Source organism: Mirounga angustirostris, unplaced genomic scaffold (assembly GCF_029215605.1).
Source record: "Mirounga angustirostris isolate CCGP_5_RB_7025 unplaced genomic scaffold, mMirAng1.0.hap1 SCAF_3, whole genome shotgun sequence".
NCBI lineage: Eukaryota > Metazoa > Chordata > Mammalia > Carnivora > Phocidae > Mirounga > Mirounga angustirostris.
In genome coordinates, this window is record NW_026991711.1 from 134959327 (window position 1) to 134982991 (window position 23665).

General features: G+C 40.9%; 1 non-coding gene across 1 annotated transcript; it reads left to right on the plus strand.

Moving 5' to 3' along the window:
- Nucleotides 1–10172: 10172 nt before the first annotated feature.
- Nucleotides 10173–10276, plus strand: LOC123840010 (U6 spliceosomal RNA). Its single transcript, XR_006789841.1, has one exon. It is a non-coding gene; the product is annotated as a U6 spliceosomal RNA (small nuclear RNA).
- Nucleotides 10277–23665: the final 13389 nt, after the last annotated feature.

Consider the following 23665-nt stretch of genomic DNA (forward strand, 5'->3'; position numbering starts at 1 on the left):
CTACCGGCTTTAACTGTGCCCAAAGAAGCCAATGCATGTCTTTCTTTTTCTTTTTTTTTTTTAAACTAATTTGAGTGAGTTTCCTGTCACATGCCGTGAACAGAATTCGAGCTAAGAATCCCATTTGTTTTACAGATGAGTCCACTCATCTAGTTAGTAGTGTGGATTCAGGGAGTCCAAGAGGTTACCTGATTTACCTGAGTCCACTCATCTAGTTAGTAATGCAGTCAGTTGGAAAGCAGGCTTTAAAAGAATGTGACATGAACCATCTCTTCTTGCTGGGTCAGAGAAGAAGGCCCTGTTGAGAGCTATTTGGATGCTGATTCTGTCGTCAGCTCTTCCAGTTTCACGTCAACCAGCTCTCCTTATGTCCTCGGAAAATTGGATAAGCAGCTAGGAAATGTCTAAGCCACTATTAATATTCTTAAAACTATATCCCAACTGCAGAAACCTTCCTCCAGAATGACAGTCACCCATTGACCAATCTTCTTTTTATTTAGATTTATTTATTTAAGAGAGAGAGAGCTTGAGAGTGCACAAGTGGGGGGAGGAGCAGAGGGAAAGAAACCCAAGTGGATTTATCACTGGGTGTGAAGCCCGATACCGGGGCTTGATCCCACAACCCTGAGACCATGACCTGAACTGAAACCAAGAGTTGGATGCTCAGCCAACTGAGCCACCCAGGTGCCCCAATCTTCTTTTGATATAGCTATTCAGTTGCTTACTAATCCACCTAACTACTGTCATGCAGTCTACACTCTTGCTACTCAAAGTGTGGCATGTGGGCTAGTGCAACACTGTGGAGCTCAGTAAAAGGCAGATTCTCAGGCCCCACTCTAGACCTACAGAATCAGAATCTGCATTTTAACAAGATGCTCAGGGGATTCACTGCACAATAAAATTTGAGAAGCATGGATCTTGGTTCCTTAACACATACACACACACACACACACACACACAATTTTGCCACATATAGTAGTCCCCACTTACCTGAAGATTTGCTTTTTGTAGTTTCAGTTACTGGCAGTCAACTACGGTCCAGAAGCAGATGACCCTCCTTCTGACATATTGTCAGGTCAATAGCAACCTAAGACTGTCGCAATACCTACATCATTCACTTCACTTCATCTCATCACATGGGCATTTTATCAGCTCACATCACAAGGGTAAGTACAGTACAAGAAGATATTTTGAGAGGGAGAGGGAACACATGCACATAACTTTTATTACAATGTATTGTTATAATTGTTCTGTTTTATTATTAGATATGTTAACCTTCTATAGTACCTAATTTATAAATTACTTTTTATCATAGGTGTGTATGTATGGGAAAAAAACATAGCCTATATAGGGTTCAGTACCACCCACAGTTTTGGGCATCCCCTGGGGGCCTTGGAATATTGCCCTGTGGATAAGGGGGACTACTGTACCTTTAGTGAATTTATACATTACATGCCCCTTATCCAGAAGTCAGGTACTTTTGTTGAAGTAAGGAATACAGTTAGTTTGATGTGTCTCTTGTTGAACCTGTGCAAGCTCGTATTGATTGCTATTGATAAACCATATTGTAATAAAAAGAAATATTGCCTGGGCTTAATGCCAAGTTGCTAGAACTACAGATTAGAGTACCTTTTTTTTTTTTTTGACTTTTTTGAAAATTGGGATCATATTTGCCCATCTCGAGTCTTTCCAAAGCCACCCCAAATATTCTTCCAACACATTCTTCACAGTTCCTTAAAGATGATCAAAGGGGTTCAGCGATTTCATTTGCAAGTGTTTTCAATACTCTGAAACTTATCCAGGTTAGGTCACTCAAGCTAATTTAGAACATCTAGGTCACTGGATTTCAACCCTGCCTGCACATTAGAATCACCTGAATCATTAGACGCACAACTTTAAAACTACTAGTGTTTGGGTCCCTTCACAGGCCAATGGAATCAGCATCTCTGGGGTTGAGCACCAGCAGGGTATTGCTTCTTTAAGCACCCAGGTGATTCTAGTGTGCCAGCGAGTTAAGAGCCATTGAAGAGCGGGTGGAGGTTTTTTAAAATCTAATTCCCAGTGCCCACAGAATCAGAAGCTCTGTGGTTGAGGCTCAAGCATCAATAATTGTAAGCCCCTCAGATGATACTCAGGTGCAGCTGGGACAGAGAACCACTGAGCTGGGTGAGCCCATAAGCTCTTCTCCCCTATTTGAACTCATTTCCTTATGTCAGAACTTGCCCCATTCTTCTTTTTCCTGTCTGAAGGGAATTCGCCCTGACAAAGAAATTCAAAACAAAAATAGAAGTTCCTGATGCCTTTCACAGAATTTGTTTTACAGTTTTGTCTTGGCTTTTCTTTCTTCCCCCCTCAGTACAGTTTGAAATCTTTTTTTTTGTTGAGAAAGAAAGAGCACACACGCGTACCTGTGCCAGTGGGGGGAGGGGCAGAAGGAGGGAATCTCAAGTAGACTCCCTGCTGAGCTCGGAGCCCTGAGCCCTACTGGTGCAGTGCTGAGGCTCGATGTAGGGCTCCATCTCATGACCCATGAGATCATGACCTGAGCTGAAACCAGGAGTCGGAAGCTCAACCAACTGAGCGACCCAGGTGCCCAATGACTGAAATCTTGATTTGACCAGCTTGACCCTAAAAAAGACACTGTCCAATCCTCATGAAGCCTACCATGTCCCTAGTTTTCAAATCTAGAAACGTTTATGGAGTAAACAATTTACAGTCTACCAGCTTAGTGCAATATACCTCCCAAACTTTTGCCCCCGACCTGCAGGACAGGTATGATTGATACCATTAGGCAGATGAAAAAACCAAGGCTCAGAAAAACTAAGTGACTTCAGAACTATATAGCCATTAAGTGACAGAACTAGGATTTGAATCCAGGTCTCTTTGGCTCTATAGATCATACTCTTTTTCAATATGGCATGGTTCCTCTCAAGTTTTTTTTGCTCCTCAGAATTTTATTTTTAATTAAAATCTTAGATTTACAAAGGGTTAATTCAGGTATTGAGAAATTTTCTGGTATACTAAATTCTTATCACAGATAAACAAGACCAGGCATGGAATATCTGTCACTGATTCCTAGAGGAGTTATATTAGCATGACCTTGAAGTAGGCAGTCTAGCCCTTTCTACAAGTCATAGCCACAAGATTGGACCTTGATATCTTCAAATGTTTGCATGAGTTTTTGAGCCATGGAAGTACAGTGCTTATAGACACTATATTTCCAACGTATTTTCTAGCTTGTAAAATAGTATTTTTTTTAAAGATTTTATTTATTTATTTATTTGAGAGAGAGAGAATGAGAGACAGAGAGCATGAGAGGGAGGAGGGTCAGAGGGAGAAGCAGACTCCCCGCCAAGCAGGGAGCCCGACGCGGGACTCGATCCTGGGACTCCAGGATCATGACCTGAGCCGAAGGCAGTCGCTTAACCGACTGAGCCACCCAGGCGCCCCTGTTAAATAGTATTTTAAAAATACTACAATTCCTGGGGCACCTGGGTGGCTCAGTTGGTTAAGTGTCTGTCTTTGGCTCAGGTCATGATCTCAGGGTCCTGGGATGGAGCCCCGCATCGGGCTCCCTGCTCGGCAGGAAGTCTGCTTCTCCCTCTCACTCTCCTTCTGTGCGCTCTCTCTCAAATAAATAAAATCTTTAAAAAAAAAAAAATACTACAATTCCCTGCAATCCTCTCCCCCCAAATAGAAATCTAAATAAATCCACCGTATCTCACCTGTTAACTAAAGTCTTATCTTATTTCTAAGATTTAGATATAATACAAACCACTGAAAGTATAGTCTTAGATTTAGGTCTAATAGAGCTAATTGGTCTCCATTTCCAAAGTAGGTAAAACATAAAATGGGTTCGAGTTATATTTGAAGCACTTAGATTAAATATGAGGAAGTTCTTTATAATGTTAAGTATGGGGAAAAGTCTCTAAGAGACTTGATCAGTAAAATCAGGACTTAAAAGTGAAGAGAGGAGGAATAACAGGCTACTTCTTTAGGGATATTTTGCACTGGCAGATCTGGGCTGTTTGAGATGCATTAGGACAAGTTGGAGGAATCCTGGCCTGGAACTTAGAGAGAGGTAAAAGGAGATCATTTACTCTAAGATAATCCTGGTTATAATAGTTTAGGACTACAGTAAGGTGTCAGAAATGGGAAGTGAGGGAAATGCCTGCCTCTTAAAAGTTAAAATGCCAGAGAAATACATTCTGGATCAGAGTACGTAGGATCAAAGTCACCTTAAGAAGACAATGCCTCCCAGGAGGGGAGGACATTGGCTCCGCTGGAACTTTTCATGTAATTTCGGCTCTTCATCCTTTCTGCTGCCTGGAATGGGTCGAAATGGCTGGAACTCTCAGTATCATGAGATGGCATTGGGAATAGAAGCCACTTTGATCAATATAGCAAATAAAAAAAATAGCAGGCTGAGTCTCTGAGGACACAGAAAGCTGCTCTAACACCACACCTAGGGGGTCTACTTCCAGACCAGAAACTGTTCTCCATGTTAGCCAGATGTTATGCATTCTTCCGTGATACACAGCCCAACCCAATCCATGCCAATGGAAGTACGGTTCACATTTTGATAAGCTCTTGAGCCGTCCTAGCCCAGGACCCCCTGGAAAGCAAGGAGAAAAGATGGATTCAAGGAAAAGGTACCTAAGACCAGTTCAGGAAAAATATATAGCTGCCAGATCAACTTAGCAGCTGAGGGTGTTACCGAACTGAAAATACTCTGCTGACCAGCTCAGAGATGCTAATATGGCCCTTGGCCTGACCAGAAAAAATGATTTTAAATCTGACTGGATTTTGATCCAAGTCTAAAGGAGGCTGGGTGAAGGGACCAGGGGAGCGAGCACTGTTGAAGAGCTCCATTGCACGAGGGCTAACTGCCTCCTAGATAGATGTAAAGATGCAGGAATCAATCCAGAGTGTTACCCAGATCCCAAAACTGAAGAAGCGAGGCCTCTCAATGTCACCTCAAGAACTAACCTTGTGGCAAGGGCAGCACACATGAGTAAGAATCTCTAATTACTTTTTTAATTGATCTCAGCTGATCTATTCATCTGGTACAACCTACACTGAATGGAGGCTCTGCATTAGTCCTCTCCTGGCTGTGGGGCTTGCTTAATTATTCCTGGCATCCAACTGATCACCTCAGAGCCTTCCTCATGAAAGATGTCACTCACACCTCGGAGAAAGGTGCTCTTTATAGTGTAGCATTTTCTGTAGAGGATTTCACCTACCAAATGGGAAAATACAGCTTGTCAGGCAGACTGGTGGAACATTTTTCATGCTCTGAAAGTTTTCTTTCAGCTGTTCAGCCGGCCATGCTCTGGGCCATTTTCAAGACCTACTGAGAGCCAGCGACTGGCTGTGCCCACAGACCGGCTGCCATTCAGCCCTCCTGGTAACACTTCTGTGCTTGAGCCCCCTTCAGAAGGACCGTGTTGCTTGAGAAAGCGCAATGAACTGCTGTTCTGGGTTCAGATTCTGACTCTGTGCCTCGCTCTGAAGTGGCCTGGGGTGACATCTTCGGGCAACTCAGTTAATCTCCCAGGGCTTCAGTCCACTTATTTGTAAAATAAAGGGTTAAAGTAGTCTTTAAGAACACTTTCAACTTAAAATGTTATAATTTTTGTGGGTTTTCTTACTGGGAATAGAAAAATGAAAACCTCTCTTTGTTTTCTTACTGCACATGAGCAATTATTTTTTATTGCTGAAATAACACCCTTACTTTGCCAAAAAGCACAAATGTATATTGGAAGAAAGATTAAAATGTAGATCATCTGTGTTCTTACCACTGTTACTGTTTTGTATATATCCCTACAGACTTTAAGCGTAAGCATGTGAGAAATCTTTTTGCAAAAATATCACATCCAGTCACCTGTCCTGTGGTCTGCTTTTTCACTGAACACAATATTCAAAAATTCCTATGTCAAATATTTATATCTATATAGCTATATCTATATATATATACACACACACACACACATACACACAAACACACACATCATGTTAATGATCACACAGAATTCTAAGAATGGAGTACAATTTATTTTACCAAACTCCTGCTTCTGCTATTATAAATATTGCTATATTGAACATCCCTGGATATACAGTTGATCCTGACCAATGCAGGAGTTAGGGGCACCAACTCCTTGCTCAGTCAAAAATCCACATATATAGTTTCTGGTTCCCCGAAAACTTAATTACTAATAGTCTCCTGTTGACTGGAAACCTTATTGAAAATGTAAACCGTCAGTTAACACATTTATATTATATGTATTAGACACTGTATTCTTATAATAAGGTAAGTTAGAGGAAAGAAAATGTTATTAGGAAAACCATTAGGAAGAGAAAGTACATTTACAGCGCTGTACTGTATTTATAAAAAAACAACAACACACATGTAAGTGGATCCACGCATTTCAACCCTGTGTTATTCAAGGGTCAACTATACATCTTACCTAATTTCTTTTTCCTTTGGAAAATTCCTAGAAGTGAAATTCCTGAATTTGACACTATCCTTCCTTTTTTTTTTTTTTTAAAGATTTTATTTATTTATTTGAGAGAGAATGAGAGAGAGCACATGAGAGGGGGGAGGGTCAGAGGGAGAAGCAGACTCCCCGCCGAGCAGGGAGCCCGATGTGGGACTCGATCCCAGGACTCCAGGATCGTGACCTGAGCCGAAGGCAGTTGCTTAACCAACTGAGCCACCCAGGCGCCCGACACTATCTTTCTTTTAAGGATTTTATACGTATTCCGAATTGTCCTCCAGTAAGTTGTATGGATTTACTTTCCCCAAACAGTAAGTGTGCCTTTCCCAATTCCTTTTACTTTTTGTTGTTCTGCTAGGTATACCCTAATCCTTTTCATTTTGTATTCTTTGGCAACAAGTGGGATTTGTTCTTTTTGTTTCTTTTTCTTGGAGCTTTGTGTATTTTCCCTAGAAAAGTCTATGTCGCGTGTCCGTTTTCTCTGTTGGGACTGTCTCTGGACTCTCGTACAGGAGTAACTGCTGCCACCTGAATGTAATGGATGGGTGACACATGACAAGGGGCGAAAAGAGAGGGGTCCCCTAGGAAGGCCTCTAGGAGTCCCGGGAGCTGGTGGACAAGCCCACGTGCTCCCACATGCCCACCCCACACCCCCAGCCCCTAGGTAACATGCTGCAGACGCGGAGAGGAGGGAGATCTAGATCATGTGCCCCTAAGAATGTGGAGGGAACTGAAACAGCCCTCGGGTGACTACTTGCACCTTGGTTGTCACAGTAGGGTCAGGATATGGGGAGATCTAGAACAGTCCAGGAGCCAAGACGTAGAAAAAGTGACCGGAAGACAGTGACTGATAGCATGAGGTGGGGGAGGTATACAAAATGTCCAGCTGCATTCAATATCCACCACATATTTATGCTTTAGTTATTTGATATTTATTGAGTATTTACTATGAGCCAGGAACTGCGCTTGCCAAAATAAATATACTACAATAATATTGTTATTTCTATCGTGATTTGGTTTTTGTTTCTTCAAAAGGACTCCATTTTTCAGCATTCAGCAGACTAGGGGTTATTTCATTTGAAATAGTTAGCATGTATAGTCAGAACACTGAACGGGATAGGATCCGAATGGATGAGTTAGAATACTCTCCAAGTGATATGTTGTCTTTATGGAACCACGTGACTAAACAGGGCCTGGCGTTGACAAGAGGATTTGCAACAACGCCTTAAATGGTTTCCTTGGCGCTGGAGAGAGTGATGTAACGCTATGGCCAGCCAACTTACCTCATGGGAATGTGTTTTCACAAAAGGCAAGCTATCAAGAGACGGTTTTGAGTAGTGATAGAAGTAGTAGGACCAGAAATGGTAGTGGAACATCTATCAGTTTTTACAGTAATGTGTATTAAAGCATTTTTATGTGAAAATCTCCAGACCATTGACACGAGAGAAGTGGAAATTTCTGAATATGATGACCCTGTGGCAGCTGGTCAGTCATTCACTACAGCTGACTCAGAGAAGACTTCAGACTCAGTAGAATCCAGCTGCTCGACCTTGCCTGTCCCCAAATACCACTTTCTGGTGCCATCAAAAATCAGTAATTCAGTCATGTGGATTATCTCAAAGGTAAGAGGTAGCACAATAAATAAGTCCCTCCTCCTTTATTACTTGCTCAACATTATGCGTGTCTTCACTTTTCACCTTGGGCATATCACCTACTTGCCCAGCCAGTTTTTCCTTTCTGTGAGTTTTGTTCCATAGGACCTGGGGCTAAATACCACAACTCGCAGCTTCCAGGCAAGGGGGTTGGGGAAAGGAGCAGATTTTGCAGTATTTCTAGCAATTTTCCAAACAATAGCTGTTCAGGAACACAGACCTTTGTTTCAGCGGTTCAGGAGAGTTCATTCTGAGGAGAGAAAACTCATTTGCTGGTGGCAGTGATTCAAGCTGCTAACTTCACAGAGAATATCACCAGAGCCAAATTCTTTCCCAGTTATGGAGGTCAGAGGTGAGCAACTGTGCTTACAGGGCAAAGCTCTTTTATGGATCCCCTTGGCTTTCTGCTTTCTTCTTTACAGCTGATTAACACCCAATGGCCATTTCTTTAAAAAAGAAAAAATTTATAATTCCTTGGTTTAATTAGCTTTCCTAACGCAGTACTCACCACAGCCTGCCGGGATCCAGACCAGACAATGACAAGACTTCGTGATACTTGATTTCAGTTCAAGGTAATTCATTGTTGTAGCTCCCTTAATTCCAAATGTTGTCTCGGGGTTGTGTGGTCAAAATAAGGCCTGAATTTAACCCTTGACCGGCACACGTGAGGACTTTTACACGCTGAGTTAATGTATCCGCTGTAGGGGCTCTTTGGAGAGCCTGAAACTTCTTGCTTTGGTTTGACATTTTGCCTCAACTTCACGGTTACTGTCTTAAGATCAGTCCTCCCTCCCCCGCTTCAGAGCATTTGTTGATTGTGTGGGTTTTGCTACTGTTAATTTTAACATACCGTGGAGTACTTCTTTCTGCCTCATTCTTTGAACAACCAATAAACAAATGTTTATTGAAAATCCAGAGAGCATGGTTTATTTATACATTTACTACATATCTGCAGATTTAGATAATTATATTTGTTTTTATTCTTTTATGACAACTTTTCAGTATTATATGGTAGAGACAATAACGTTAGGTGCATGAATGCTAAGCCAAATTGCCTGAGTTCAAATCTGGCTCTGACATTTCACAACTGTGTGATCCTGGGCAAGTTAAGTGACGACGCCATGCCTCAGTATCCTCATATGTAAGGTCAGGATAATAACAGTATCTACTTTGGGGCTTGTTAAGTAGTAAATTAGTTAAGCGAAGTAAAGCAGTTAGAACAGTGCTTGGCTGATAGCAAGTCCTCATAATGCCATTCATAAGCAGCATTTATTAGCGGATATCACTACTGAGAGATCAGTATTATTTCACTGAGGAATGAGATTGTAAATTATCTACAGTTCGCTGTCCTGTCAACTGTCTTTCATCTATAACCTGGTTTGTGCAAGGCATGATGGGTAAGGAAGCCACAGAGGGGAATCCTACATAAACTCTACTCTTGACTTGATTGGGACTGTTGCACATAGATCACAACTGTGTGATGATTTGCTGCGTGAAGAAGTCGCCTCGTTGCACCAGCCTGGCTAGTGACTGAGTTAGGACCCCGTACAGCACAGGACAGTGTGAAATCTCACAGCATTCCGATATCCAACGCCTTCTTTCCTCTAAGGCTTTCGAAATGACCTCACATTGGTTGGTGATCTCTGCTCCCGGAAGAGGCCCAGGACACAAGAAAGGAAACAATCCCCGGTGACCTTTAAGAAGACCCTTGAAGGTGGTGTTATTGTACGTTACTGATTCTAAGACGCACATTTTTTCCCACCTTTTTATTCTTCTGAAATCAGAGGCAGCAAAAAAGTATTGTGGGCGCCCTTGCCTCTACATGCGAAAATGTGGTCATAGGTGCTCGGCTGCCACTTCATTTGAGTTATGCGCAATGTCAGTACCACGGGACTTGAGCTTTAGTGTTGTTAAAATATCTTCAAAATGATTCCACTGTGCTATGAATTGAGATGCAAACTTATTATATGTGCAGGAAGGCACAGAAACAGAGCACTATAATATGTAATTAAAAAAAAAAAATGATGACTGTGCTCACTTTGTACTAAAATTGGAATGATACGGAGAAGATTAGCATGGCCCCAGAGCAAGGATGACCGGCAAATTCGTGAAGCATTCCATATTAAAAAAAAAAAAATTATGACTGGTAAGTCTAAAAGGGCACTTTCATTAAACATAAAATAAAATTCTAAGTGCTAAGAGAGCATGGGCCATAGTTCAGTTGGCAGCATTTTGTTTCTTTGTGGTACATAAAATAATGCTTCATTTTATAATTTAAATTTTCTTAGATTTGATGAAATGTACCTCCTAAACCTCAAGAAGGAAGATTATAAAATAGCTACCTTGAAATTTTCCACAACATTCCAAGTTTTCAATTTTTGGCAGAACCGAATTCTACCTACATTCATATTTAATTTTTAAACTCCTCTCATTTTTTAAACTTAAATACATTTCTTTTGAAAGAGAAAGTATACTCTTGTGAAACGAAGGTTTTACTGTGCTAGTTGAGTGGTTTAAATATGAATTATAATTAATCCCTAACTATTAAGCTGAAAAAAACATGTTTGACCACTTACTATCTAAAGTCATCTTATTGGGGCACCTGCCTGGCTCAGTCAGTGAAGCACGCAACTATTGATCTCAGGGTTGTGGGTTCAAGCCAAAAGTTGGGTGTGAAGATTACTTAAAAATAAAATCTTTAAAAATAAATACATAAATACAACCATCTTACAATAGAATGCAGGCATATGCCAAATCCTGTGGGGAAACCCCACATTTAGGTGAGATCCCCCTGCTCAGATCGGTCACTTCCTTCCAGCCACTAAGCCATTTCCACCATTTCCAGACTCTTTATTTGTACTCGCTTTCAAGAAAGAAATTCACACTGAAAAATCCTTCCCAAACTGAAATCAGAGAGCTACCATCAATTTATGTGTTTGACTTCTCAGCACCCATTAATTCCCATGTTTGTTTTTGTTACTCAGGGCTGTAAAGTTCGATGCCCTGTTTCGGCCATGATGCCTGACTCTCTAAGGTTGCTGGACACTTTGTCATGAGTTCTTACCAACATTTTGATACAATGACTGTGGAACTTTGGGAGAGGGGTTTGATTTTAGCCTAGGGAGATCATTTTCAAGATCGGTACTTGTCCTTTATTTACTTTCAGTTTGTAAACCCAGTCGTAGGTCGTCTTTGACTCAATAGAGCATCACTTTCACAGATGGACAGGACTCTTGTATCAACAAGATGAGGAAATTCTGTTTATCAGCAAGTGACACTTTCCCCACTTTCCACTTCCTACTAATTATCGCTGTTAAGTTTTCAGGGTCCTATCACAAAGAGCAATTCATTAATTTTAATTATTTTTGAAATTCATTGGCTCCAATACAGAGTGAGGCTGGCAGATGCCAGAGGGTTAGAGTTGCAGAAATTAACAAAGAGTGGAAGCTCTTATTAGCTGATGTTTTTTGCTATCTTCCTTTTTTTTTTTTTTAACCACTTCACAGTGCGTCTCAGACCCTTCAGACCAGAGGCAGGAGAAAGGTTAGAGCTGAATATTCAAGGCATAAGAAATTGAAGTCGCAGGCCCTGGCCAGGAGCAGAGTGCTTAGCTTGTTTTGCATTATATTCCAGCTATCTCACTATCGGGTCTGGATTCAGAAAACCCACAGATCAGTTGGTTCCCAAATCACGTCCAACTGGTGTCCATGTTTAGTTGATTCCAGATAGAAGTTGACACTTAGAAGCTTGACTGGAATCCCTCTGGCATGGCAACCTGTTAAGATTTGATTTCAGTGGCCCACAGAAGTCCTCTGTGAAGGTATGGCACTTTGCTGGTAGTCTTTAAACATCAAACCAGTTAGAATCTGTTGCTGTATATTCCACTATTCAGTCCATATCTGTTCCAGTTTCTCTTGTAAAAAGTACCCTCCTGATGTGGGAGAGTAGTGCTCTCTAGCATTGCTAGAGGCAGTATAAATTGGTACAGTCTTTCTGTCTGTCTGTCTTTCTGTCTTTCTTGTCTTTCTTATCTTTCTTGTCTTTCTGGAAAGCAAAATAGCCATAGCCATAAGGTGTCATCAAATGCACATACAATCTGACCAAAATTGCCACAACTGTTTTGTTCAAGGAAATAGTAAGAAACGTGGGCAAAGACTTCTCAACAGGGAAGTTCATTGCACCATTAATTATAGTAGTGAAATATTAGAAAAACCTAAACATCCTAACTGCTTGAATAATATACAGCCAGCAGAAGTGACGCCATAGAATATTTGATACTGAAAAATGTTTATCTTATATTGTGAAGTTAAAGAACCATGTCCCAGAACTATATAGTGTTATTTGAATTTTAATATTTTTATACAGTTACAGCAGTTTATGGGGGGCAGAATTACAGTGTACCTTTTATTTTCATCCCTATATGTTTCTGTCTTTTTCAGATTTTCTACATTGAACCAGCACCACTCTTATAATCAGAGAAGGAACATGAAAGGCTTTAAAAAACAAGAAAGAAAGCACCTACTTGAGACATAGCATAATTGTTGAAATTAAAAGTTTATCAAAATCAAGGCCTTATTCTTCCTGAAATTTCAGGAAAAGGAAACTATGATTTGCTAAGGGCTTGTCACATATTAAGCACTGTGCTAGGACCTTTTTACATATATATATTTTAAATTTTATTTATTTATTTGAAAGAGAGCATGCACGAGCAGGGGGAGGGGCAGAGGCAGAGGGAGAAAACAGAGTCCCCACTGAGCAGAGAGTCCATGGGGCTCGCAGGGCTGGATCCCAGGACCCCGGATCATGACCTGAGCTGAAGGCAGATGCTTAACTGACTGAGCCACCCAGGCGCCCCCCTTTTTACATATATTATTCCACTTAATCATCACAATAGTCTGTAAGGCATGATACATGTGGCTGTAGTTTATTCATTTTAACTGCGATGTTGTATTCAGTAATGGTATTTCCGTAAGGGAACTAGTGAAGATAGAAACGTGGACATTACTGGCATTGGAATAAAAGAGATATAAAGATAATATATGGCAAATTATAAACAGCAGGTAAAGTTAGATTAAAGGGAAACATTTATAAAAACTTTTCATTCCTTCATTCAGCACAGATGCATTGAGCTTCTACCTTGTCCTAGGCATTGTGCTTGACACAAAGCAGAAAATTGAATATGACCTCGTCCCCTGCTCTTGGTTGCTGATGCACAGACAATTAGATACACGATTTTCATCAAGGTCGTAAGTACTATGATAGGGTTATGATTATGGTGCTATAGAGACACAGAGCTTGATAAATAGAAAAACTACAGAGCAATTTCAGTTATATAGATTTAAAATTTCTAAATAAGTAAAATACTGCATTGTAAATGAAATTCAGCCGTATAGTGAAGAAATGATACCATGACCAAAAGAATGCAAACAGCTTCAACATTTTAAAAAACCTATAAGTGAGAAAAATCATGGATTAAATGGAAATATGTCAAAGACTCATTTGAAAAAATTCTGCAGCTTCTCCTAATAAAAAGTTGAAATAAGATTAGCAGGATTCCATCTCAATGTAATAAAGATTAGTTAGCAAAAGCTAAAAACAAACATCATATTAAATAAATTATTTACTACATTTCCATGTAAAGCAGGAGTAAGATACCACTAGCAATCATCTTGTTTTGGAAGCCTTAGATAATACAGCACATTTAAAATAAAATTGGGCATTGTAACAAGTATCAAATTGTGAATTATGATATTGCTATTAAAATAGAAATATCATATATAAGATTTATTTGAGAGAGAGCGCACGCACGTGCACACACATGAGGGGGAGGGGCAGAGAAACAGGGAGAGAATCCTCAAGCAAACTCCCCACTGAGTGCGGAGCCTAACACAGGGCTCGATCTCAGGACCCCGAGGACCCTGAGATCATGACCTAAGCAGAAACCAAGAGTCAGACGCTCAAACAACTGAGCCACCCAGGCGCCCCTGTCTGTGATATATTACTAAACAAAAGGAGAAAGGAAAGCAAATTGCAAAGACCTGGGTATGTGACCTTGTGGTGGGGAGGGGAAGAACAGGCAACGTGTTTGTACCTAGGTGTATATCAGTTTGTATTTGTTGAGGGAAAGAATGGAACTATACATACCAAACTCAACATTGGTTATCTCAGAGTAGAGAGTAAGAGTTAGTGGACTTTTTATTGTTTTAATTATATATCTTTGTATTTTTTTAAGATCAGTCCCTTTTATCATCTAAAACAGAATTTTTAATTTTTAATCAGATGGTTAAGGAAGCCTTTCTGTAGTGATGCTTGAGCTCAGTTTGAAAGATGAGCAGTGTTCACTGAAGAAAGAATCAGTAAAGGGAGCTCTTCTCCGCAGGGGACAGCAAGAGCAAAGATGGTGCATGTGAGTCATCTCCATCATCACCAGACTCTGACATTTATGGGTTTACATGTGGGATGGTTGGTCCTAACAAAAGAGGAGTGACCAAATTCAGCAAATTCTCCTCTCCTTTAGTGTCATAGTTGGAAGGAAGGCACTAAAGGTACCCTCCCCAAAGAAGCTGATGGCCTGACAACATTCCTTCATGATCAAACATTCTCTTTATGATCAAAGAGAAGCCCTAAGCACTTCTACTGAGACTGCAGCTTCCTGATCAGTCTCCAGGAGGGAAGGGCTGAGTCAAGCTGTGTGTATGCGTGTGTGTAAGGGGGTGTTCGCGATTAGAGATGATGGGAGCATTTCCATTCTTTCCCACCAGCTAGATCATTCTTTCCTTTCTTGCATTTATTATTTTTCTTCCTTTACCCCTCACTCTATCCCCAGCTTTCCCCTCACTTTCACCCGGATGCTATGTGGCTGCACCATGAATATTTCCACCATAAGTGGTCGAGCAGTCCCTTTGCTCTACAGTCATGGCATCAAGCCAGGGACCAGGAAGAGCCTCCTTGGGGAGGGGCTTCCCCTCCTCAAGATACACACCTGGTGGGGAGACCTCATTCTGGAATTCGAAGCTCAGTTCCCAGACAGATTCACAGCAAAGACACGGTAGGTCCTTCAGCAGCTCTTACCCTATTCTGTGACCCTGCTCTGGCTAACCCAGGGTCCCCCACATCAGTACCTCCATATATATGTAACTGGGGTGCAGGGGTGCAAGAGCACTGGGCTTTAGGAGTCCCAAACGGATGGGGTTTGACCGCTTGCCCCTGACAAAATCCAAAGACAGATGAGCGGTGGTGAAACAAGAAAGGAATTTATCTCAGTGAGGCCAACATCGGGAAGGCAGCAGAGTAATGTCTCAAAGACCGTGTCCAAAGTGCTGAAAAAACTTCTAGGTTTATATAAGGAAAACGTGGGACAAAGGTCAGAGGGTAGTGCAGGTGGGCAGTAAAGGTCAGTGGATCATTGTCTTGGGGTCAATCACATGGGGTCTTGCTGATATCAGGTCAGGCGTTATTGCTTGAGGGGGTAGTTTCAGTCTCACCTGGGATGCTTTGCCCACAGGGTCGCTAGGGGGAGTTAAGAGCTGGAAAGAAGAACTTAATCACGTAGAAAGTACAGACTGAGGAAACAGTGGAGGTAGTTGAAGTCCTCTCTCAGATACACCCTTCGCCCAGTATCTACCTGCTCTGACTCCACTGAACACTAGCAACTCTTCTTAAAAGGCAAGCACCACTGGCTTTAGGAAAATGTTCCCATCCATACCTGTCAAAGAGCCAGGGACTAGGGTGGACTCTTTATTGTTTTTTTCTCATTCTGAGAAGCCCTCGAATGCTTTTCTAGTAGTTTTGTTTTGGTCTTGCTTTGCTTTTGTATATTTTTGTAAATGTATTATGAAAACACAAAGTATTTTTTTTTTAATTTTTTTTTTTAAGATTTTTTTTATTTATTTGAGACAGAGAGAATGAGAGAGAGAGAGCACATGAGAGGGGGGAGGGTCAGAGGCAGAAGCAGGCTCCCTGCCGAGCAGGGAGCCCAATGCGGGACTCGATTCAGGGACTCCAGGATCATGACCTGAGCTGAAGGCAGTCGCTTAACCAACTGAGCCACCCAGGCGCCCTATTTTTTTTTTAAGATCTTTTTTATTTATTTGACAGAGATACAGCGAGAGAGGGAACACAAGCAGGGGGAGTGTGAGAGGGAGAAGCAGGCTTCCCGCCGAGCCGGGAGCCTGATGCGGGGCTCGATCCCAGGACCCTGGGATCATGACCTGAGCCGAAGGCAGCTGCTTAACGACTGAGCCACCCAGGCGCCCCAACACAAAGTATTTTTTATAATTTTTTTTTTTTTGGAGATAGGGTGTGTGCCAACTGGGGGTGAGGGGCAGAGGGAGAGAGAGTCTTTTTTTTTTTTTTTTTTTAAAGATTTTTATTTATTTATTTGACACAGAGAGAGAGAGAGAGCACAAGCAGGGGGAGTGGGAGAGGGAGAAGCAGGCTTCCCGCTGAGCAAGGAGCCCAACTGGGGACTCGATCCCAGGACCCTGAGATCATGACCTGAGCTGAAGGCAGTCGCTTAACCGACTGAGCCACCCAGGCGCCCCAGGAGAGAGAGAATCTTAAGCAGGCTCCACGCCCAGCACAGAGCCTGACACAGGGCTGGATCTCACAACCCTGAGATCATGACCTGAGCCGAAATCAAGAGTTGGACACTTAACTGACTGAGCCACCCAGGTGCCCCAACACAAAGTATTTTTCAAATAAGACATCTGAGCAGGTGCAAATGAAGGCCCCAGGATGTGGATGGGTGTGCAATATCACTGTCAATCTTCCTCCATACCCCTTGTCACCTTTTAGAAGGCAAAGAAGGAATTCACAGCTTAAGCTAACCCATTCCTTTCTCTAAGCCCAAACTCCTAGGATATACTAACTGCATACTCAAACACAGCACGGATGGAAGACCACACTCTTCCATTAGAAGAATCAGGTATATTTGGAAAGAATACATGTCCTTGGTTATAAAAGGAAGAGCATCCTCTTCAAAGAATATACTAGCATGAGAACTCATCAATTTTCTCTAACTGAACCGAACTTTCTTATTGAAAGAAATTTTCCTCCAAAATAGGGCTGGGGAAGCACTTCTGGCTGACTAACAGAGATACATCCCCAAAGACAGGGTCTAGGGCAATGGTGGGAGTGTCCTAAGCATCATGACATCCTTGGCTCATGATGGAAGGTATTGGCTGGGGACACAAACTCCCTGGGGGTGTGGACCCTCCTGCCCCTGCCTGGACAATTCTAGCCCTCAAAGCCTACTTGATTGGTTGCACAAGGTGGCGCTTGTAGTCAGAGGGAGACCCTTTATAGGGTGCTCTGCCCTGAGGGCTCTCAACTCTTTCTGCTCCACCCATGTACATGCCCCCCATGCTAATGTTGCTCTCTTTTCTCTTCCTGCTCCCCACCCTTCCCCAACATTCTAATCCGTCATCTCATTATACAGAAAAATTCACCTCTCCCAAGTTCCCCCCGCCACCCCAACTCATCCTGATTTGGGAAGTCACAGAGGCATAACTCAACCTCTTATGGAAACCCATCTGAAATTATATATAGCAATACATTTCGCTTTGTTTTGAATCAAACTACAGTCAATTCCTTTATGATTTTTTTCCTATCTACTTTCTATCTTTTCACCAAAACGTCTATTGGCCTCTCAATACTTTTTATTCTTTTAAAATTATGTGTTTCATGGAAGAATTTTAATTTTCTAATAAACAGTAAGTCTCAGTCAAAAAGTCCGACTGATATATATTCCTGTGCAGTTAGATTCATATGAGATGGGAATGTACATGCCTATAGCCAAGCTGACACTTTAATCAGGAATTATAATCAATTCCCTCCCCTCACTCCCATGCCCCCGCAAAGACTGCTGTGTTTTCTGTTCCTATAATTTTGCTTTATCCAGAATGACCTAAATAAATAAATAAATACATAAATACATAAATACATAAATTTTAAAAATCTACAGCATGTAGCCTTTGCTGTCTGGCTTCTTTCTCTTAACATAATGCTTTTGAGATCCATCTATGTCATAGCCATAGTTCCTTTTTATTTCTTCTTTTTTTTAAAGATTTTATTGATTTATTAGAGAGAGACACAGCAAGAGAGGGAACACAAGCAGGGGGAGTGGGGGAGGGAGAAGCAGGCTTCCAGCGGAGCAGGGAGCCCGATGCGGGGCTCGATCCCAGGACCCTGGGATCATGACCTGAGCTGAAGGCAGACGCTTAACGACTGAGCCACCCAGGCGCCCCTAGTTCCTTTTTATTTCTGAGTAATATTCCATTGTTTGGATGCACCACAGTTGGTTCATTCATCAGTTGATGGACATATAATACTGAGACTGGTATTATAAATTAAGCTCTTGTAAACACTTGTCTGTATGTTTTTGTATGTTCATTTTCTGTAGGCATTTATCTGCTGTAAATTTATAGGAGTGAGATCACTGGATCGTATGGTGTTTGTTTAACTTCATAAGAAACTGCCAAACGGTTCTCCAAAGGTAGCTGGGCTACTTTGTGTTTCCACCAGCGATGTTTCAGCATTCAAGTTACTTTGCATTCTTGCTGGTGCCTCATAGTGTCAGTTCTTTTTATTTCAGCTACTCTGATAAGTGTATAGTAGTATCTCACTGTGGATTCTAGTTTTCACGTCCTGAAGCTTATGATGTTAAACATCTTCTCATGTCCTTATGTGTCATCCATATATCTTTTCGTGTGTAAAATGTCTGTTGAATCATTTTTGTCCACTTAAAAAATTGAGTTGTTTTGGGGTGCCTGAGTGGCTCAGTTGGTTAAGCGTCCAGCTCTTGATTTCAGCTCAGGTCATGATCTCGGGGTTGGGAGATGGAGCCCTGCATCACCCTCCACACGAGGCGTGGAGCCTGCTTAGGATTTTCTCTCTCTCCCTCTCCCTCTGCCCATCACCCCCACACTAAAAAAAATTTAAAAATTGATCTGTTTTCTTATTATTGAGCTATGAGAGTCCTTTATATATTGTATATATATTTATTAGATATGTGTTTTGCAAATATTTTCTTCTAGTACATGGCTATCTTTCCTTTTTCTTAATAATTGTCTTTTGCAGAGTTAAAATTTTTAACTTTGATGAAATGTCATGTGCCAATTTTTTATGGTTTATATGTTTTTTGTCCTATATAAAATCTTTTCCTATGTTTTCTTCTAGAAGCTTAAATATTTTAAGTTTTGCATTTAGGTATATTATCTATATACTTGAGTATATATTCGAGTTAATTTTTGTATATGATATGAGGTATGCGTTGAGATTTTTTTCTTTTCTTTTTTTTCTTTTTAATATGGGTGTCTAGTTGTTCCAGTACCATTTGGTGAAAAGACTATCCTTTCTCCATTGAATTGCCTGAGTACTTTTGCCAAAAATCAATTAATCTTATACGTGTCTATACCATGGATCTGTGTGTCTATACTGTAGCCAGTATCAGCATGACTTGATTACTAAAGCTATATAGTAAGTGCCTCATGGGCCTTGACCTTGGGACTAGGGAGGTCAAGCCTGGTAATTCTATTCACTTTGTCAGAGTCTGATTTAGGCCTGAACATACGATACAACCTTGGTGGATAAAGCATAAGTGTTCTGGATGGCTTCTAAGGAAGTGTTCTTTGGTCTTAGAAAAGATACAAAGCCAAAAATGTATTCTCTTCTCATACACTGTCACACGACAATGTAATGTGTGGAGCTGCTATAGTTGTGTGGTTTTCATGTGTGGAAAGCTGAGAGAAGCAGAGAGAAGCTCACCAACCCTGTATCCGGACATCATTGAGACCATGAGTTAGCCAATTCTGGAATTTCACTGTTTCCAAACTTCTTGTTATGTGAAATAATAAAATGGCCTCAATTTATAAGCCACTTTTAGTTGGTTTATGTTACTTGCCACTGAAAGCATTCTATTGCAGCCCACATTGAAGGCAACACAATGGAGAACAGACTTTGTTAAAAACACAGTAAGAGACAAGGAGGACAAGATTAAGAAAAGCAAGAGAAATGAAACAGATGAACAGAGATAAAGAGGATTAGAGAGAAAATTCTAGAGAAAGAAAATAGCCAAGGAATACCTAAACATACATTTAGTATCCCTAATAATGAGAACTAAAATATTGAATCTGAATATATACTTGAATAAATAGAAGAAAAATTAACTACTGAGGACAGATACCACATAAGCATTAAACAAATGGAGAATCATTTCCTATTCTAAGATTGAAAGACTCAACATCATAAAGTCGTCAGTTCTCTCTAAATAATAAGTTTAACAAGATCCCAATAAAAACACTAAGACTTTTTTTTTTAACTAGGCAAATTGATTTGTTTAGTTCAGGGGTCAGCAAACCATGGCCTATGGGCCAAGTCCAGCGCATCCTGTTTTTGTAAATAAAGTTTTATTAGAACACAGCCACACCCACTCAATTACTTATTGTTTTTTTAAAAGACTTTATTTATTTGACAGAGAGAGAGAGAGAGAGTGCACACAGCAGGGGGTGGGGGGCAGCAGAGGAAGAGGGAGAAGCAGGCTCATGGAGCAGGGAGCCTGATGCGGGGCTTGATCCCAGGTTGACCCAAGCCAAAGGCAGACGCTTAACCCCTGAGCCACCCAGGCGCCCCTCAATTACTTATTGTTTTTTTTTTTATTATGTTATGTTAGTCACCATACAGTAGAGCATTAGTTTTTGATGTAGTGTTCCATGATTCATTGTTTGCGTATAACACCCAGTGCTCCATTCAGTACATGCCCTCTTTAATACTCATCACCAGGCTGACCCATCCCCCCATGCCCCTCCCCTCCCCTCTAGAACCCTCCGTTTGTTTCTCAGAGTCCATAGTCTCTCATGGTTCGTCTTCCCCTATGATTCCCCCCTTCATTTTTCCCTTCCTGCTATCTTCTTTTTTTCTTTTTTTTTAACATATAATGTATTATTTGTTTCAGAGGTACAGGTCTGTGATTCAACAGTCTTACACAATTCACAGCGTTCACCACAGCACATACCCTCCCCAATGTCTATCACCCAGCCACCCCATCCCTCCCACCCCCCACCACTCCAGCAACCCTCAGTTTGTTTCCTGAGATTAAGAATTCCTCATATTGTTAATTGCTGCTCTCACTATATACAATGACAGAGTTAAGTAATTGTCATGGAGATGTAGGGGCTGCAAAGCCTAAAGTATTTGCTATCTAGTCTTCTACAGAAAAAGTTTGCTGATCCTTGATCATATTCTGGAAGCATATGACAGTTTGATTTCACAGGTCCACAGCTAGAATGCAATTTGACTAAGAATGACTATCTCACCTACATGTTATTTAAGTGTCATGGGGGGGAAAGAATTTGTCTTCACATGAAACAGCTATCCCCTTGGGGTAATTTCCAGGGGGAATGAGGAATAATGTGTTCCCAAGCCCTTTGTAAGTCCCGGAAAGCACATTGTGATCTTTACACAGAGACTGTCAACAATCGCCCCTAACATCACTGTACACATTTTGCTTTAATGACGTGATTTACGTTGTCCCATGATCCAGAGCAGGGGCAAGGAGAAATAAATTACCTGGGATGACAAGATTGGTTTCGCTCTAACACTTAGGACCCATGCAGAACTCCACCAACCTCTTCCACATTCTGAGAGAATAATTTGGAGCAACTCATGAATTTCCATCTCTCCACAATATCAAGGGGGAAAAAAAACCCATCAGGCAAGGAAAGCAGGTATCAGTAAGTCAGTATTGTTCTAACTGCGCTACTAACTGGTCCTACCAGCACCTTTTATTTTCAAAGGGTCAACAGGTAATAATTAACCTAAGCATTCATTCCCTAAAGAGACTCACAAAGTTGCAGGAAAGACTCAGCTGCTAGGAGACAGTTGAAAGAAGTAGACCTGGGAATGCTATTTAAGCAGATTCTTTTGTCTGAACGAACAAACAAACAAATAAACCCCACCAAAAAACAGGCTACCTTGAAAACTACAGGTTTTAGTTAAAAATATATGTGGTAATAAAGGTATGGAAATCTCAAAGAAACGTAAGAGCATTTGTACATTTGGCCTTATTCCTGAGTTTGTTTGCTGGGAAGATCATACCCAGCTCTAGAGATTTTCTTTGACAAAAATGCGGAGACAATTCAGTGGAGAAAGGATAGTCGTTTCAACGTAAGGTGCTGGGACATTTGGATGTGCGTACACACACAAAAAGTTAGCCTCGACACACACCTCATGTAACTCAAACGGGATCATAGACCTAGATGTAAAGTGTAAAACTATAGCACTTATAGAAGAAAACACAGCAGAAAATCTGTGTGACCTTGGGTTTGGTGATAAGTTTTTAGATATAATACCAAAAGTGCAATACATTAAAAAATTGACAAATTGGACTTTATAAAAATTATAGATGTTTGTGATTGATAGTGTTAAGAGAATGAAAAGACAAGCCAAAACGTGAGTGTAAGTCACATATTTGGCAAGGATTCATATCCAGAACATATCAAGAACCCTTAAAACTCAACAGTATGAAAATAAATAATCCAGTTTTAAAATGGGCAAAATATATGAGCAGACACTTTGCCAAGGAAGATATATGGATGGTATATAAGTATATGAACAGATATTCAATAGCATTTGTCATTAGGGAATGCAAATTAAAACCATAATGAGATACTACTATATAACTAATAGAATGTTTAAAACCCCAAAACTGACAATACCAGGTGCTGGTGAGAATGCAGAGCAATAGGAATGCATGTTCATTGCTGGTGGGAATGCAAAATAGTGCAGACACTTTGGAAGACAGTTTAGCACATTCTTATAAAGTTAAACATAAACCTACCATGCAACCCAGCAAATCCACTCCTAGGTTTTTACCCAAGTGAATTAAAAATTTATGTTCACACAAAATCTATATGTGAATGTTTATAGCACCTTTATTGATACTTGTCAAAAACTGGAAGCAACCAAGATGTCCTTTAACAAATAACTGGAAAACAAATCATGGTACATCTATACAATGGAATATTATTCAGTAATAAAAAGGAATGAGTTACAGACACAGTATGCATGATTCTTAAATGCATTTTGCTAAGTGAAAAAAGCCAGACCAAAAGATCTACATATTATGTAATTCTGTTCATATGACATTCTGGGAAAAGCAAAACTATAAGGTTGGAAAACAGATTAGTGGTTGCCAGGGGTTAAAAGAAGGGGAAGTGGTTCATCACAAAGGGGACACACAAGGAAATTTTTAGGGTGATGGAAATGTTCTGTATGGTAGTAGGGTGGTAGATGCATGCATTTATAAAAACCCATAGAACTGTACATCACAAAGAGTGAATTATAATGTGTGCAAATTAAGGGAAAATCAACCAGGGGCTCCTGGGTGGCTCAGTCAGCTATGTGTCTGCCTTTGGCTCAGGTCATGATCCCAGGGTCCTGGGGTCAAGTCCCACATTGGGCTCCCTGCTCAGTGGGGAGACTGTTTCTTCCTCCCTTCCCCACTCATGCTCTCTCTCG